At 45.4% G+C, this 13,446-nt stretch overlaps 1 long non-coding RNA gene across 1 annotated transcript; it reads right to left on the reverse strand.

The window, feature by feature from the left end:
- Positions 1–6,263: 6,263 nt before the first annotated feature.
- On the reverse strand, positions 6,264–8,248 carry LOC109549000 (uncharacterized). Its single transcript, XR_002175146.3, has 2 exons — positions 7,296–8,248; positions 6,264–6,808 (listed from the first exon to the last, which is right to left on the reverse strand). It is a non-coding gene; the product is annotated as an uncharacterized lncRNA (long non-coding RNA).
- Positions 8,249–13,446: the final 5,198 nt, after the last annotated feature.

Here is a 13,446-nt window from a genome sequence, read left to right on the forward strand (position 1 = left end):
GAGATCTATAAATAAGTTTCTACTCTGCTCATAAATGTATTGCACTCATTGACCCAAGACCCAAAATAGTCATTTCTGGCAACCCTGGGAAAATGGATGCTAAGTAATTCAGGATTCTGTCTCAGTTTTTCCTGGAATTATCAGTCATTTCAAAACCACACATGGCATAGATCAGATACTTAAAAAACAATCTAGTAATTTTGAATTACTTATTACTCCATCTTGAGGTAAATAACTGCCCCATTCCTGTCACCAGCAGCACCTATGTATTGAATGATGCCAAACATTAACAAGTAATAAGCCAAGAAAACAGAGATAATTCGGTGGGCTGATGGTGTGAGGCAGTAGATAAAAATTCAGAGAAAAATTCTCCTGGCTTATTCTAAAGAGGAAATATTCTAGGAAAAATGGCTAGAGTCGACATGACGTTCTATTGTAACTGATGGCTTTTGTTTGTTTTGTTTTGTTTTTTTGCATACGCGGGCCTCTCACTGCTATGGCCTCTCCTGTTGCGGAGCACAGGCTCCGGACGCGCAGGCTCAGCGGCCATGGCTCACGGGCCCAGCCGCTCCGCGGCATGTGGGATCTTCCCGGACCGGGGCACGAACCCGTGTCCCCTGCATCAGCAGGCGGACTGTCAACGACTGCGCCACCAGGGAAGCCCCTGATGGCTTTTTTGAGCCAGATGTTTTCCCTTGTATTTTTCTGTGAGGTTGAGGGTATGTCTCTTCTCAAACCGCAGCTATCATACTTAAGCAACTTCTGCTCACCTAGGTTTCCTATTCTTTGCTGACCACAATCAGGGTTCCCCTTAGTCTGGTGGTTCTTAACCCACGCTGCTCATGGAAATCACTGGAGGTGTGGGGAGGGGGGATTTTTACAAATGCTGATTCACTGGCCTCATGGCAGATCATGTGAATCATATTCTCTGAGGTGAGGTACAGCATCTGGGATTTTGAAAAGTGTTGCCTGTGATTCGAATGCTCAGTCAGGTCTGAGAAACACTGACCTGTGATCTGCTTGGCTGAAGTTCTTTCTTCAGTAATTTTCTTTTCACATTTAACAAGAAATATGTGAAGGGGGTCCGAGGCTGAATCATCCTGTCCATATCAGTTTCACCCCTAAACTCTGAAATTGCTTCTGGGACTCTGGGCAGTGGCCTGCTTCTTTCCTTCTCAGCTTTGTCCTTTGTTCCCAGACCTTTCACTACTTTTGTCCTAACTAGAGACGGGGTATTGTGAAATGGGTCAGATCACAAAGGCCAGAATGGGGAGTTCAGATAGACTCACGGGCAGGTAGAGACCATGGATTTTGCCATGTCCAAGAACATCAATGAAGGACAGGCACAGAGGATGCTAAGAACTGTTGAAATTAGGAGATTAATTTGAGGTAAAAGGAAATGTGGCCTATACAGGGCAAGCTGAGGTTGAGGACGAAATGAAGATTCAGGATTTGCATCCAGGTAGGGCAGTAGTTGGCTGCCCAACATCTTCATCAGTCATTAGGGAAATGCAAATCACAATCACGGTGAGACACCATTCACATCCACTAGTTTGACTGGCAAGAAAGAAAGAAAGAAAGAGAGAGAGAGGAAGAAGAAAGAAAGAAGGAAAGAAAGAAAGAAAGAAAAAGAAGAAAGGAGAAAGAAGGAGAGGAAGAGAGAGAGAGAGAGAGAGGGAGGGAGGGAGGGAGGAAGAAAGGAAGAGTTGGCAAGGATGTGGAGAAATCAGGAGCCTCAGGCACTGCTGGCTGCTGCAGGGGTTGCAGCGCCCGCTCTGGAAGTGGTGGAGGGGAGCTGTCCAGCCCCAGTCCCACCATCCAGGCCCCCATAAGAGCTCCTTGACCTCCAGAGGCCAAGCCCTTTCACCCAGCAGTCACAAAGGCAAGGCCATTATACAATGAGTAGAAACTGTCCTTGGAAAGAGCAAGCTTTTACTGAACACGTATTCTGTGCCAGGCTGTGTGGCAAGAGGCTTATGTGGGCATCTCACCCAATGCTTACAAGAACCGTGTGACATGGAACTGAGAGATGAGCAATCAAGATTAGAACGCGTTTTGCACATCTTTCCTTCTCGTTCCAAATCCTGTTAGCTTGTTTAGCTTGGTTGAGATTCTGACCCGTTTTGTTGATTCTGATGAACAGTTGGGTCTTGGGAGAGTATCTGTATTCATATTTAATGGAGACATTGATCTATGTCTATATTTCTCTATATGCATAATTATATATATGTTATAGAAATGCATATCTTACACATCCCAATGCATAACACAGTATCTACCATACAACAGAAGCTTCACTGGTGAGCAGAATATCATATATGAGCATGTATACTCATATATTGTTCTCACGTATTCAAAGAAATTAGGCCATTAGGGAATGGACTCCATTTTGCCTTCCAAACTGATCCTCTTCATCAATGTTATATTTAGATTAGAAAGCAGAACAGCTCTGATTCAGTTAGCAAGAAAACAAAGATAAATGAACTAGCTGTGCTGGTGAAAAAATATTAGGAATTTCTAGAGGACACACGAGGACAATGCCTCTCAAATCTAATATGAGCTTAAGTCAAATGATTTATTCCTGCAGGGAAATATTTACTGCTCACTTCACTTTGCCGAGACCCATCCCCAGTTCCAGGGTTTCTGAATGAGCTGGACAAGGGCCCTACCCTCGTGAAGCTTCTAATCTAGAATGTAAACATATAACCAAGTTAGAAAAATTTAGAACCTGGTCATCGCTGTGGCTGAAGTAAACAGAGTGATGAGACCTGGGTCCGGAGGTAGAGGAGAGTGTCTATTTCATGTAAAGGATGGCCGGGAAAGGCTTATCTGCACTGGGGACAGGCCCACGGACATGTAAGAGATGGAGAGAAGCCAGCAAGGAGAAAAAGCTTTTGCGTCAGAGACACCGAGAGCCAAAGAGGAGAAGGGTGATCCGGGAAGAGAGCAGAGGCTAAAGGGTGTGTAGTGTGTGAAGGAAAGAGTGAAAAAGAAGTTGGAGGAAAGAAAATCATGTCATAGAGTGTGATATGACCATGGTGAAGAGTTCAGATTTCATTCCAGTGAACAAAGGGCAATGAAAAGTAATCAAAGTACTTTATATTGAAACATGTCAGAGTCTTATTTATGCAGCTGTTCTTCCTTAAGAAAAGATCCCTCTAAGTACTGTGTGGGGAAAGGAAAGAGATTTGGTGCAAGGGAAAGAGCTAGGAGTTCATTGCAATAGTCCAGCTACATGAGGGTGGCTTAAAGTAGGGGCCTCAGGGGAGAGGAGAGATGGGGGCAGAGTCTCCCAATTCTTCTAGTATAGGCTTAAAGAACCTGGTGCAGAGATGAGGGAGAGTTGTTAATTTGGGGACATCTATTTGGATGGCTCTCCAAATGGATACGTCAAGTTGGCAGGTAGCTTGTCTGGAATTTAGGGTAAAAGTCAGTGCTGGTGATGGAAATTTAGAATGTGATCTAAAGACTGTATGAGTGGCCACGAGACTGGATGAAAGCCCCTAGGGAGAGAGAGAAGCTAAAAACAAGGAGGGGTCTGATCTGAGGGTGGAGGGCCAAGGGAGGGGATGTTATAGGTGGGAGATTCTAGTGCATGTTCATAGCTTCAGTAGAGAGGAGAAAGGGGTGATTCAGGAAAAAGAAAACGGCAGGAGGAGAGGAGAGGGGCAGGGAGCGCTCCAGGGTGCCGGACAGGAGCAGAAACTGCATGCATTATGTCAGGAGGGAGAACGAGCAAGTGGGCAGAAGCTGTGGACACCCGCCTACAACACTGTCTACCCACCCACAGAAGCCGTCCTAAGTGGGCAGGGTGACTCACAACAAGGCAGGATTGGATCTGTCCTGCCATGCCCTTGGGCACTGTACTTAATTTATCCTCCTGGGCTTCTAGGTCTTGGCTGTCTGTCATATGCCCTAGATGGGCTTGGATAATCTCCAAGACCCCTTTCCAGTTCTAAAGTGCTAGAGTTTTTGGATTCTCTCATCTGCCGAATTTCTTTCAGATTCTTATTCTTCTAGAATATCAGCTATCATTGAGTTTTGTTTTTTTTTTTTTTTTTTTGGAGCCAGACTCTTTATTACACATGGTGAGGTCATTTTTCAGTGTGTTTGTAAACAAGGGTCACAGTATCCTGTGTGGCCTCACAGCCTGTGCCAAGTATTGCCCCGTGGAGGACCGGAAACCCTCTTTTCCCAGTTGGCCTGACCAGGGCGCCCCGCTTGCTTTGGATAAGGACGTCGGTTGTTCCAGAATCTTACTCTGGAATTCCCTGAGCACACCTGTGTCCCCACATTCTGAAAGATCTGAGGAAGACGCCACTGTCCCTCTAGGGCCAGTGACAAGTGTGGTTTAAAGGCAAAGGTCGCTGGAAAGGACAACCTCCCGCCCGCCTGTGGAAACTGGTTCTGGTCAATCATGTGACCTCCTGACCCGTTGTCACTCAGGATAAAGGGGGGCGGGTGCTTGCGAATTGTCCAATCAGGGGCGCAGCAGGGGAAAGTGGGTGGGCCACGCTCTGCAAACTGCGTGGACGCTCGTGGCCTCGCTTTGCTTGGGATCTCGTCTACGTTTACTTGCCTCAGGTGTGTCCGCTGCAGCGTAAATACGTGCTGCAGGGGCCGCGGGAGTCTATGGGAAGACGCCGGAGGAGCCCAAAGCCGGGAAATGGTGAGTGTGCTGGGCCAGGTGTCCCAGGACAGGGAGGAGGGACAGTCTGAACCGGCCGTGGTGGGACGTGGGCCTCCCGGCGCGGTAAACTGAGGAGTTTGCGGACCCAAAATCGCAGGGGGCGCCGTTCAGACCTCATTCCCCCCGGCTGTCACAGTGGCGGGGCTGGGTCGGCAGCTGGGACCCCGGGCGTCCTGTCCCGTCACTGCAGGCGGTGACTTAAGCCTGGAGCCTCTCTGGGCAGCTCTGCGCCCACAGCCCCGCGACTCCTCTAGAATGTGTGGTGACCATGGGGAGGGTTATCAGGGGACAATCGTGATTCCGTCTCCGTGGTTCGTGCGTGAGAGGAACTGTGGTCTGTGGGGTCCCAGTCCCTCCTTTCTTCCCAGGGGGCACTCGTTTTCTCCTGAGTTTTCCAAATGTTTGGAGAGCAGGGTATCAAATCCAGAATACAGACTAATTTCCAGATTAGCCCTTCCTAAAACTGCCAATAAATCCCTAAATTTCCACATCCCTCCCTCATTCCCACAGCCAACTTTCCGTCTTCAGTTCAGAGCATCATTATAAACTCTTTGTTCTCCCTGGTGTATTTCAAACAAACCCAATATTTTAATTGTTTATCATTTTTCGTTGTTTAAAAATATTATTTATTTTTGGCTGTGTTGGGTCTTCATTGCTGCACGCGGGCTTTCTCTAGTTGCGGTGAGCAGGGGCTACTCTTCGTTGCGGCGCACGGGCTTCTCATTGCAGTGGCTTCTCGTTGCGGTGCATGGGCTCTAGGCGCATGGGCTTCAGTAGTTGTGGCTCACGGGCTCAGTAGTTGTCACTCGCCGGCTCTAGAGCACAGGCTCAGTAGTTGTGGCGTACGGGCTTAGTTGCTCCGCGGCATGTGGGATCTTCCCGGACCAGGGCTCGAACCCGTGTCCGCTGCATTGGCAGGAGGATTCTTAACCACTGCGCCACTAGGGAAGTACCTATCCTTTTTCTAAAGAGTCATGGGTGGCTCTTTTTAAAGGATTTATACTTGCTGTGGATATTTTCCATGAGAGGAAATCTGAGAATAACCACCAGGAACTGAAACCAACCACCTGGAACTGAAACCGTGTAACTCAGATTGGGACTTGAACCCACGGTCTTTTAACTGAGATCTCACACCTGGTCTCAGGACTTAATGAAGCTCAGGTCCTTGATGTCTCATTGCAGAAAGAATTCAGTGAGAGACAAAGCGATAGGTAAGAAGTGGACACACTCCACAGACAGAGTGTGGGCCATCTCAGAAGGGGAGAGTGGCCTATCATTGAGTTTTAAAAGACGCCTCATGAGTACAATAGGATTTATGTGCCCCGTTTCTCACTTCTTTTGTGAAGTATTTTTCCACCAGGATTTTCCAGAATTCTGAATAATTGTGTTTTTCTTTTCTTGATTGAAAGAAATTTTGTGAGCTACATAGAATTTGTTTTGCAATTTCATTGTTTGACTCTACTGTCAGTAAAAGAGTTAAATACTGAAAATCCCAATTTGATTTTTGTTACTAAGTATATTTAAACATGTTCTATTTAGTTATCCAAAAAAGAACTCATAAAAATACCTCCTGTAGTCTCATAAAAATATTGAATTTTAATTAAATATGGAATCTGGCTTCATGTCATGCATAAAGGGATAAAGCCACATCATAGAAAATTAAAGGGCCAATTTAGAAAAAAACTCTCATGAAGTATTTTTCTTAAAACTTCAGCTCTGAACTAAATATCACTTAATTCCTTTAGATAACCAAAGAACAATTAAACAGAAATTAAGAAAATTGTTTTTAGGAGTTTGCAGTTTAAAGAATCCATTACATGGATTTCACTGGTCTTCCCTTGGGTGTACACAGACTGTTTTAAATGTTATACCTTAACTGTTGACTCAACAAGTGGGTCCCTATTATCTACCAGGCTAGGTGCTAAGAATACAGAATGAGTATAGCTGGTCTCTGCTTTCTAGGTATTTACTCCTTTTCTGCTCCAACGAGGCAGCTGGGCAAATGGTTCATTTGGTTGGCTGTAGAGTGATTATCTGAGTCAAATTCCAGCTCCACCTTTTACTAGCTGCAAAATATTAGACAAGTTGTTCACTCATTCAGAGTTTTAATGTCTTCTTCTGCCAAAAAAAAAAAAAAAAAAAGAATAAGCATAGAACCTCAAAAGAATGTTCTGGCTGAAATATTTGGAATAATGATTAGGGTATGTTAAATATTTAGAATATGTTTGTGGAGATGTTTTGCTGTGTCAGCTTCGTTAGGCTCTAGCCCCCAGTGATTCAACCAAACACAAATCTAGGTGTTATGGTGAAGGTGTTTTGTAGGTGTGATTAAAGTCCATAATCAGTTGACTTTAAATAGGAGAGGTTATCCTAGATCATCTGGGTGGCTCTGATTCAATCAGTTGAAAGACCTTAAAACCCAGGCTGAGGTTTCCCTGAAAAGAAGAAATTCTGCCCACAGACAGCAGCTTCAGACTGGGCAGGAGAGACCCAGCCTGCCCTTCCTGATGGCCTGCCCTTCCTGATGGCCTGCCCTATGGATTAGTGCCCTTGTAAGAAGAGACACGTCCCTTATATGAGACAGAAAGAGAAAAAGAGTACTTACTTTCTCTTTCTCAGGAAAAGTGCTCTCACCAGAACCTGACCGTGCTGGAACTCCGATCTGGACTTCCAGCCTCCAGAGCTGTGAATAACTAATGTTTGTTGTCTAAGCCACCCGATCTATGATATTCTTATTATAGCAACCAGAAATAACAAAGGCGGCAGGCCACAAATTCTGCCTGGAGATCCTGTAGCTCCCTTCAATCCTGTCCTCCCTACAGCCTGGTTACTCAGCTATTCTGTGACCTGCCCATCAGGCTTCCAATATGTTCTTTTGTTATCTGCTGCCTACATTTATTGGGCTTGTTTTCTCTCCTTGTAACTAGAGAATTCTAAGTAATACTCTAGGATTTGGCCTTGAGTTCTCCTCTCTCCTCATTGCACATGACCTTCTGGGCATCCCACCCACTCCCATGGCTTCAGCCCACTCCTCGCTTTTATCTTCAGCCCAGAGCTGTCTCATGAGCTCTGTATCTGCACATGGAATTGCCTAACTGCCCTTCTGCTTCTTGGAGGACTCCCAGACACCCAGAACCCAACATGTCCCAAAATGAACTCCTGTACTTTCTACTCCTCAATTCTCTAATTCAGTGATTGACACCACCATCCACTGGGTCACTCAAGCCAAACACCTCCTCTTCCCCTTTCCCCTCAATGGACTAGCTTGATTCCCATTCTTAGTATCTCTTATATCCATTTACTTCTCCCGACCCCTTATTCTTGTCTCAGACCCTCAGGGTGGCCTGGGATACTGTGGTCATCCCCTGTGGTCATCCCCCAACTTTCATCCATTCTCATCTCCCTCTTCATCTATTTCCTACAATCATACATCCGAGTCTTGTTTCTAAAGCAATCTCCAATCAATTATCTCCCGTCTAAAATCTTTCTCTCCTGTGACCCATATAAAAAGGCAAACTCAGCACGGCAAACAAAGCCTCCCAGAGCTGACCTCTGCCTGATTTCTCCATCCCTCTTTCCTCATTGTAATCCCTAAACTCTGATCATGTTGTTCCAAGTGCACTTCACCTAAAATGTTACCCTATTCTCCACTGTTCCTCCAACCCATCTGCCCTTCGGCTGCTCCCTTTGCCTGGAATGCCCTCCCCCACCCGCCCCCAGCCATCTGCCTGGGAAACACCTACCCACCTCCTTATCAAAAGACTAGAAATACTTTTTAAATTATAAAAATAACACATTTTTGTTGCAAAAAAGTCAAAAAGTACAGAGAAGTAAAGAAATAAAGACTACCTAAAAACCCACCACCCAGCAATAAGCCTAGAATTGGGGTGGGTAAACATATTCTCCCATCCTAGCTTTTCAGCAAAGCCATTAGGGTAGAACCTTCAGGAGAGGGCCTGGGAACCAGCCTTCTAGAGGACCTGCATGGATGAGGGGACGTTAGGGAAGGAGGTGAGAATGATTTCATGTAAGGATCAGGTATTATGGACTCTCCCTTCTCCTACTCCACTTTTAACATTGTCACTGCACACTTGTGAGTATTTATATTCTGATCGATATCCTTCAATACCTTTTTCTCTGTAAGCACACACACACACACACCCCGTCTCACCAAAATACTGCTTGATAATCTGCTTTAAAAAAATTTTTTAAGTAGTTTCCAATTTTTCACTTGTTTCGTAAAACTACACTGTAGTGAATATCTTCACATACATTCTTTTGAGCATTTGTCTATTTCCTTTTTTTAATTAAAAATTTAAAAAATTTTCATACAGTTTTTAAAGGTTACTTTCCATTTACAGCTGTTACAAAATATTGGCTATATTCCCCGTGTTGTACAGTACATCCTTGAGCCTATGTTACACCCAATACTTTGTACCTCCCACTCCCCCACGCCGTATTGCCCCTCCCCCCCAGCTGGTAACCACTTGTTTGTTCTCTATATCAAAACAGATATAAGTTTTAAATGCCAAAGTAAAGCATGTTGCTTTATATAATATTTTCTTTCTTTTTTAAAAACTTTATTGGAGTATAGTTGATTTACAATGTGTTAGTTTCAGGTGTACAGCAGAGTGAATCAGTTATACATATACATATATTCATTCTTTTTCAGATTCTTTTTTCATATAGGTTACCACAGAATATTGAGTAGACTTCCCTGTGCTATACAGTAGGTCATTGTTGGTTATCTATCTTATGTACAGTAGTGTGTATATGTTAATCCCAAGCTCCTGATTTATCCCTCCCCCTGCCACGTTTCCTCTTTGATAACCATAAATTTGTTTTCTATATATGTAAGTCTATTTCTGTTTTGTAAATAAGTTCATTTGTATCATTTTTTAAAATTAGATTCCACATATAAGTGGTATCATATGATATTTGTCTTTCTCTTTCTGACTTATTTCACTTAGTATGATAATCTCTAGGTCCATCCATGTTGCTGCAAATGGCATTATTTCACTCTTTTTTATGGCTGAGTAGTATTCCATTGTATATATGTACCATATCTTCTTTATCCATTCGTCTGTCAATGGACATCTATTTCCTTAATTTAAATTTTCAGCAGTGGAATTTCCAGTCAAAGTGTACATGTGCTCATTTAAGAATTTTAAACTTATTTGCACACTGCCTTTAACAAACATTGAACCAATCCCACCTTCCTCCATAGTGTTAGAGTCCCTCTTCCCTCCTAGCCTATCTTTAATTGCCATTATCATTCTTTTTAATCTTTGCTAGTCCAATAGGATAAAAATGAATTTTTCGTGTTTTTTAACAGTTTTTAAAAACAGTTTTATTGAGATGGAATTGCATACAATAAACCGCACTTAAGAGTATATAATTTGATAAGTTTTGGCATATATATACACTCATGAAATCATCACCACAGTCAAGATAATGAACATCTCTATCACCCCTTAGTTTCCTTATGTCCCTTTGTAATCCCTCCCCTTCACCTCTTCTTACTTCCTCCATCTCTAGGCAACCACTGATCTGCCTCCTGTTGCTATAGATTAGTTTGTGTTCACTAGAAATTTATATAAATGGAATCAGATTATAGAAGCCATGCATTCTCATTGTAATAAAACACCAACACACAGGCTGTTATGAGCTTGATTGTGTTATCCCTCCCAAATATAGTTGAAGCCCTAACCGCTGTACCCCGTGAATGTGACCTTATTTAGAAACAGGGCCTTCGCAGATGTAATCAGTTAAGACGCAGTCATACTGGATTAGGGAGGGCCCTAAATGCAATGACTGGTATCTTTACAAAGAGAAAGAAATTTGAAGACACAGACACACACAGGGGAGAAAGAGGCAGAGACTGGAATGATGGATCTGTAAACCAAGAAATGCCAAGGATTGGCAGCGACCACCAGAAGCCAGAAGAGACAAGAAAGGATCCTCCACTAGAGGCTTCAGACAGAGCATGGCCCAGCTGACTCCTGGATTTCAGACTTCTAGCCTCCAGAACTAGGAGATAAGACATTTTAAGCCACTCCTTGGTGGTCGTTTTAAAACACCCAGTTTGTTGTTACTTTGTTAAGACAGCCCTAGGAAATGAATACACAGACCTGAAGAAATCATCACATTGACAGTGTGATGAATATCCTTCAAGAAGGCCCCTGAATCTCGTTTAAGATCAGCCCATGCACTGACCCCTCCATGAAGCCTCCTCTATGCGTCCATTGGACAGTGGTAGGAAGCACAGAGAATGGGGAGGCCAGCTCTGTCTGCAGGGGCAGCCTGTGTTGTTGTGGCCAGAAGGTGGTGCTGATTCTCCAGTGGCCGTGGGGAGGCGGGGTGGGGGGGTGGGGGTGGGTGGGTGTGGGGTGGGGTGCGGGGGAGGTGGCACCGAGTTGGAACCAGAGTCCTGGGAGGTTGCCGGCTGGCTCCTCTCCCTCCGCCCCTCCCTGACTGCCACCACCACACCTCTTGCGCAGCTGCCAAGCTCCCCTCCCTTAGGAGGGAAAGATATTTGGAAACCTAGATCCTGCCTCTTCCCCTGGAGCCTTTGCTGACTCACTGTGCTCAGGGGTGTCTCCCTGAGCAAACCTCCCCAAGCACACGTTCACAGTCGTCCTGGCTGGGTCCGGGAATCCTGCTTCAGTGGCACAAACTCTGAGCTGCATGGCTTTGCCCTCTTCTCCTTTAGAGCTTCCCTCCCGACCCCAGGGTGCAGGAACGCCCCTCTCCGCCAGTTCCTCTCACAGAAAGAAGGGTGCCTCATTCAGGGTGCAGACCCCACCAACTTGCGAGAACATTTATTAAGCAAGCCCCTCCCTCCTAAGAAATGGGGAGGGCAGAACATAGGGGGGTCAGACTTCAAAAGGAGAGAAGGCGGTTGTGTGGGTAGATGCTTTAGGAGGGAAAGGAACTAGGGAGAACTTGGGCCAGTGTCCCTCCATGTTTCATTACGAAACATACAGATGTCGTGTCCAAAAGTGAGGAGAACAGTAAGTGAGGGTGAAGCGCTTTTGCAGAAAAGGGGGAATGCGGAGGGAGAGGCCTTGTATTATAAGAGTTAAGAAAAAAAAGAGAGAGATGAGGATATATCAGTGGACGAGTAGAAAAAAATCCCTGCCTTTGGGAAATATTCTAGTTGGGGAGGGAAACTAAAAATAAAGAGTAAGCATAATTGATTGGTAAGAACGGAACACTAGAAGGTGATGCGCGCTATGGAAATAGATCAGGATAAAGGATATCAGACGTGTGGGGTGGGGAGCTGTGACTTCACGTCAGAAGCCTTCTTGGTCCTCGAAGACTTGAAGGAAGTGACGGAGTTGTCCGTATTGCTGTTGGGGGCGGGTGTTGGTGGAGGGGTCAGGACCAGCGATCCCACACAGAGAGCAGCGTCAGCTGCCTGGCATATAATGTCTCCCTTAGAATACGTGGGACGCTGGAACAGGAGAAGAGACAAAAAGGAGATGGTTTGGGCAAGATGGTGCAGGGCAGGTGAGGCAGAGGGATCACGGGGGAGGAAATTGAAGGAATTAAAGTGTGGTTCAGGAAACCGCTGATAGGGAGTGATCCTATGTTCCAGATACCCAAGGAGGGTGGAAGGAACTGGGAGGTCTTGTCGAAAAGGAAAGGAGACTTAGTGGGAGTTGTTGGAGTGGGAGAGGTAGGGAGAGTCTGTGGGTAAGCAGCGGGTATCTGGGTTAGAATCTGAGACGCCACGGGTAGAGTAGATCAAAGTGATGACAAAACCAAGACTTGAGCTTTGGGAGTGAACTAAAGATGGCCTGGTGTGGGCAGACATCTGGGGCATCCCCGGGTCAACCGTGTTACCCCTGTGCTCTTCTGAAAGGGTGGCCGGATTATACAGAGCAGTGTAGAAAATTTCTCTCCTACTTTTGCCAATAGAATATTTTCTATACTTTGCACCATAGGATTCTTTGTTCTCCCTGAAGAAGTTAGGGATGCCTGCTAGCTGAATGTCTGCTAGCAAATTTTATAGGATGAACAAATTTGCACTTACAAATGGTAGGAGCCTTAAATTCCCCACCAATCCACCCGTTTCTCTTATAAGAGCTGGCCTATTTTGTTCTCTTCTAAGAGGACGAGGCCTGTGTTTACGTAAATCTGTGTTTACGTAAATCTCGGCAGTGTAGGGGTGTTGGGCTTGAAGCCACAGACAGACAGACAGGTGGTGCAGGAGGTTGGGAGCTGGCAGCCTCCACATCTCTCCCGCCAACTCCTGACTTGAAGGAAGCGTTGCTGGAAGTGGCAAAGTGGAGGGTGGAAATCTCAACCAAGACCTCTGTGGAGGGAGACGTGAATCTAGTTTCCTTCATCTGGGAGTGGCTTCCCTATTGCAAGTCTCCTTATCTTTCTCTACCGTAATGCTGGCCTCTCCTCTGCTCTCTTGTGAAAGAGGAGTCATTGTTGGGAGGTGGTGATGCAGGCAACTGGATGGAAGGGAAATGAGAAGTGATGACTCAGTCACTCGTTGACTACTTCAACAAACATATATGTATATTTTAACTTTTATTTATATTTATTTCTGGCTGTGTGGGGTCTTTGTTGCTGCGCGCGGCTTTCTCTAGTTGCGGCGAGCGGGGGCTACTCCTCGTCACGGTGCGCGGGCTTCTCTTTGTAGTGGCTTCTCTTGCTGTGGAGCACGGGCTCTAGGCACATGGGCTTCAGTAGTTGTAGCACGTGAGCTCAGTAGATGTGGCTTGCAGGCTCCAAAGCAC

This window comes from Tursiops truncatus, chromosome 12 (assembly GCF_011762595.2).
Source record: "Tursiops truncatus isolate mTurTru1 chromosome 12, mTurTru1.mat.Y, whole genome shotgun sequence".
Classification (NCBI taxonomy): domain Eukaryota; kingdom Metazoa; phylum Chordata; class Mammalia; order Artiodactyla; family Delphinidae; genus Tursiops; species Tursiops truncatus.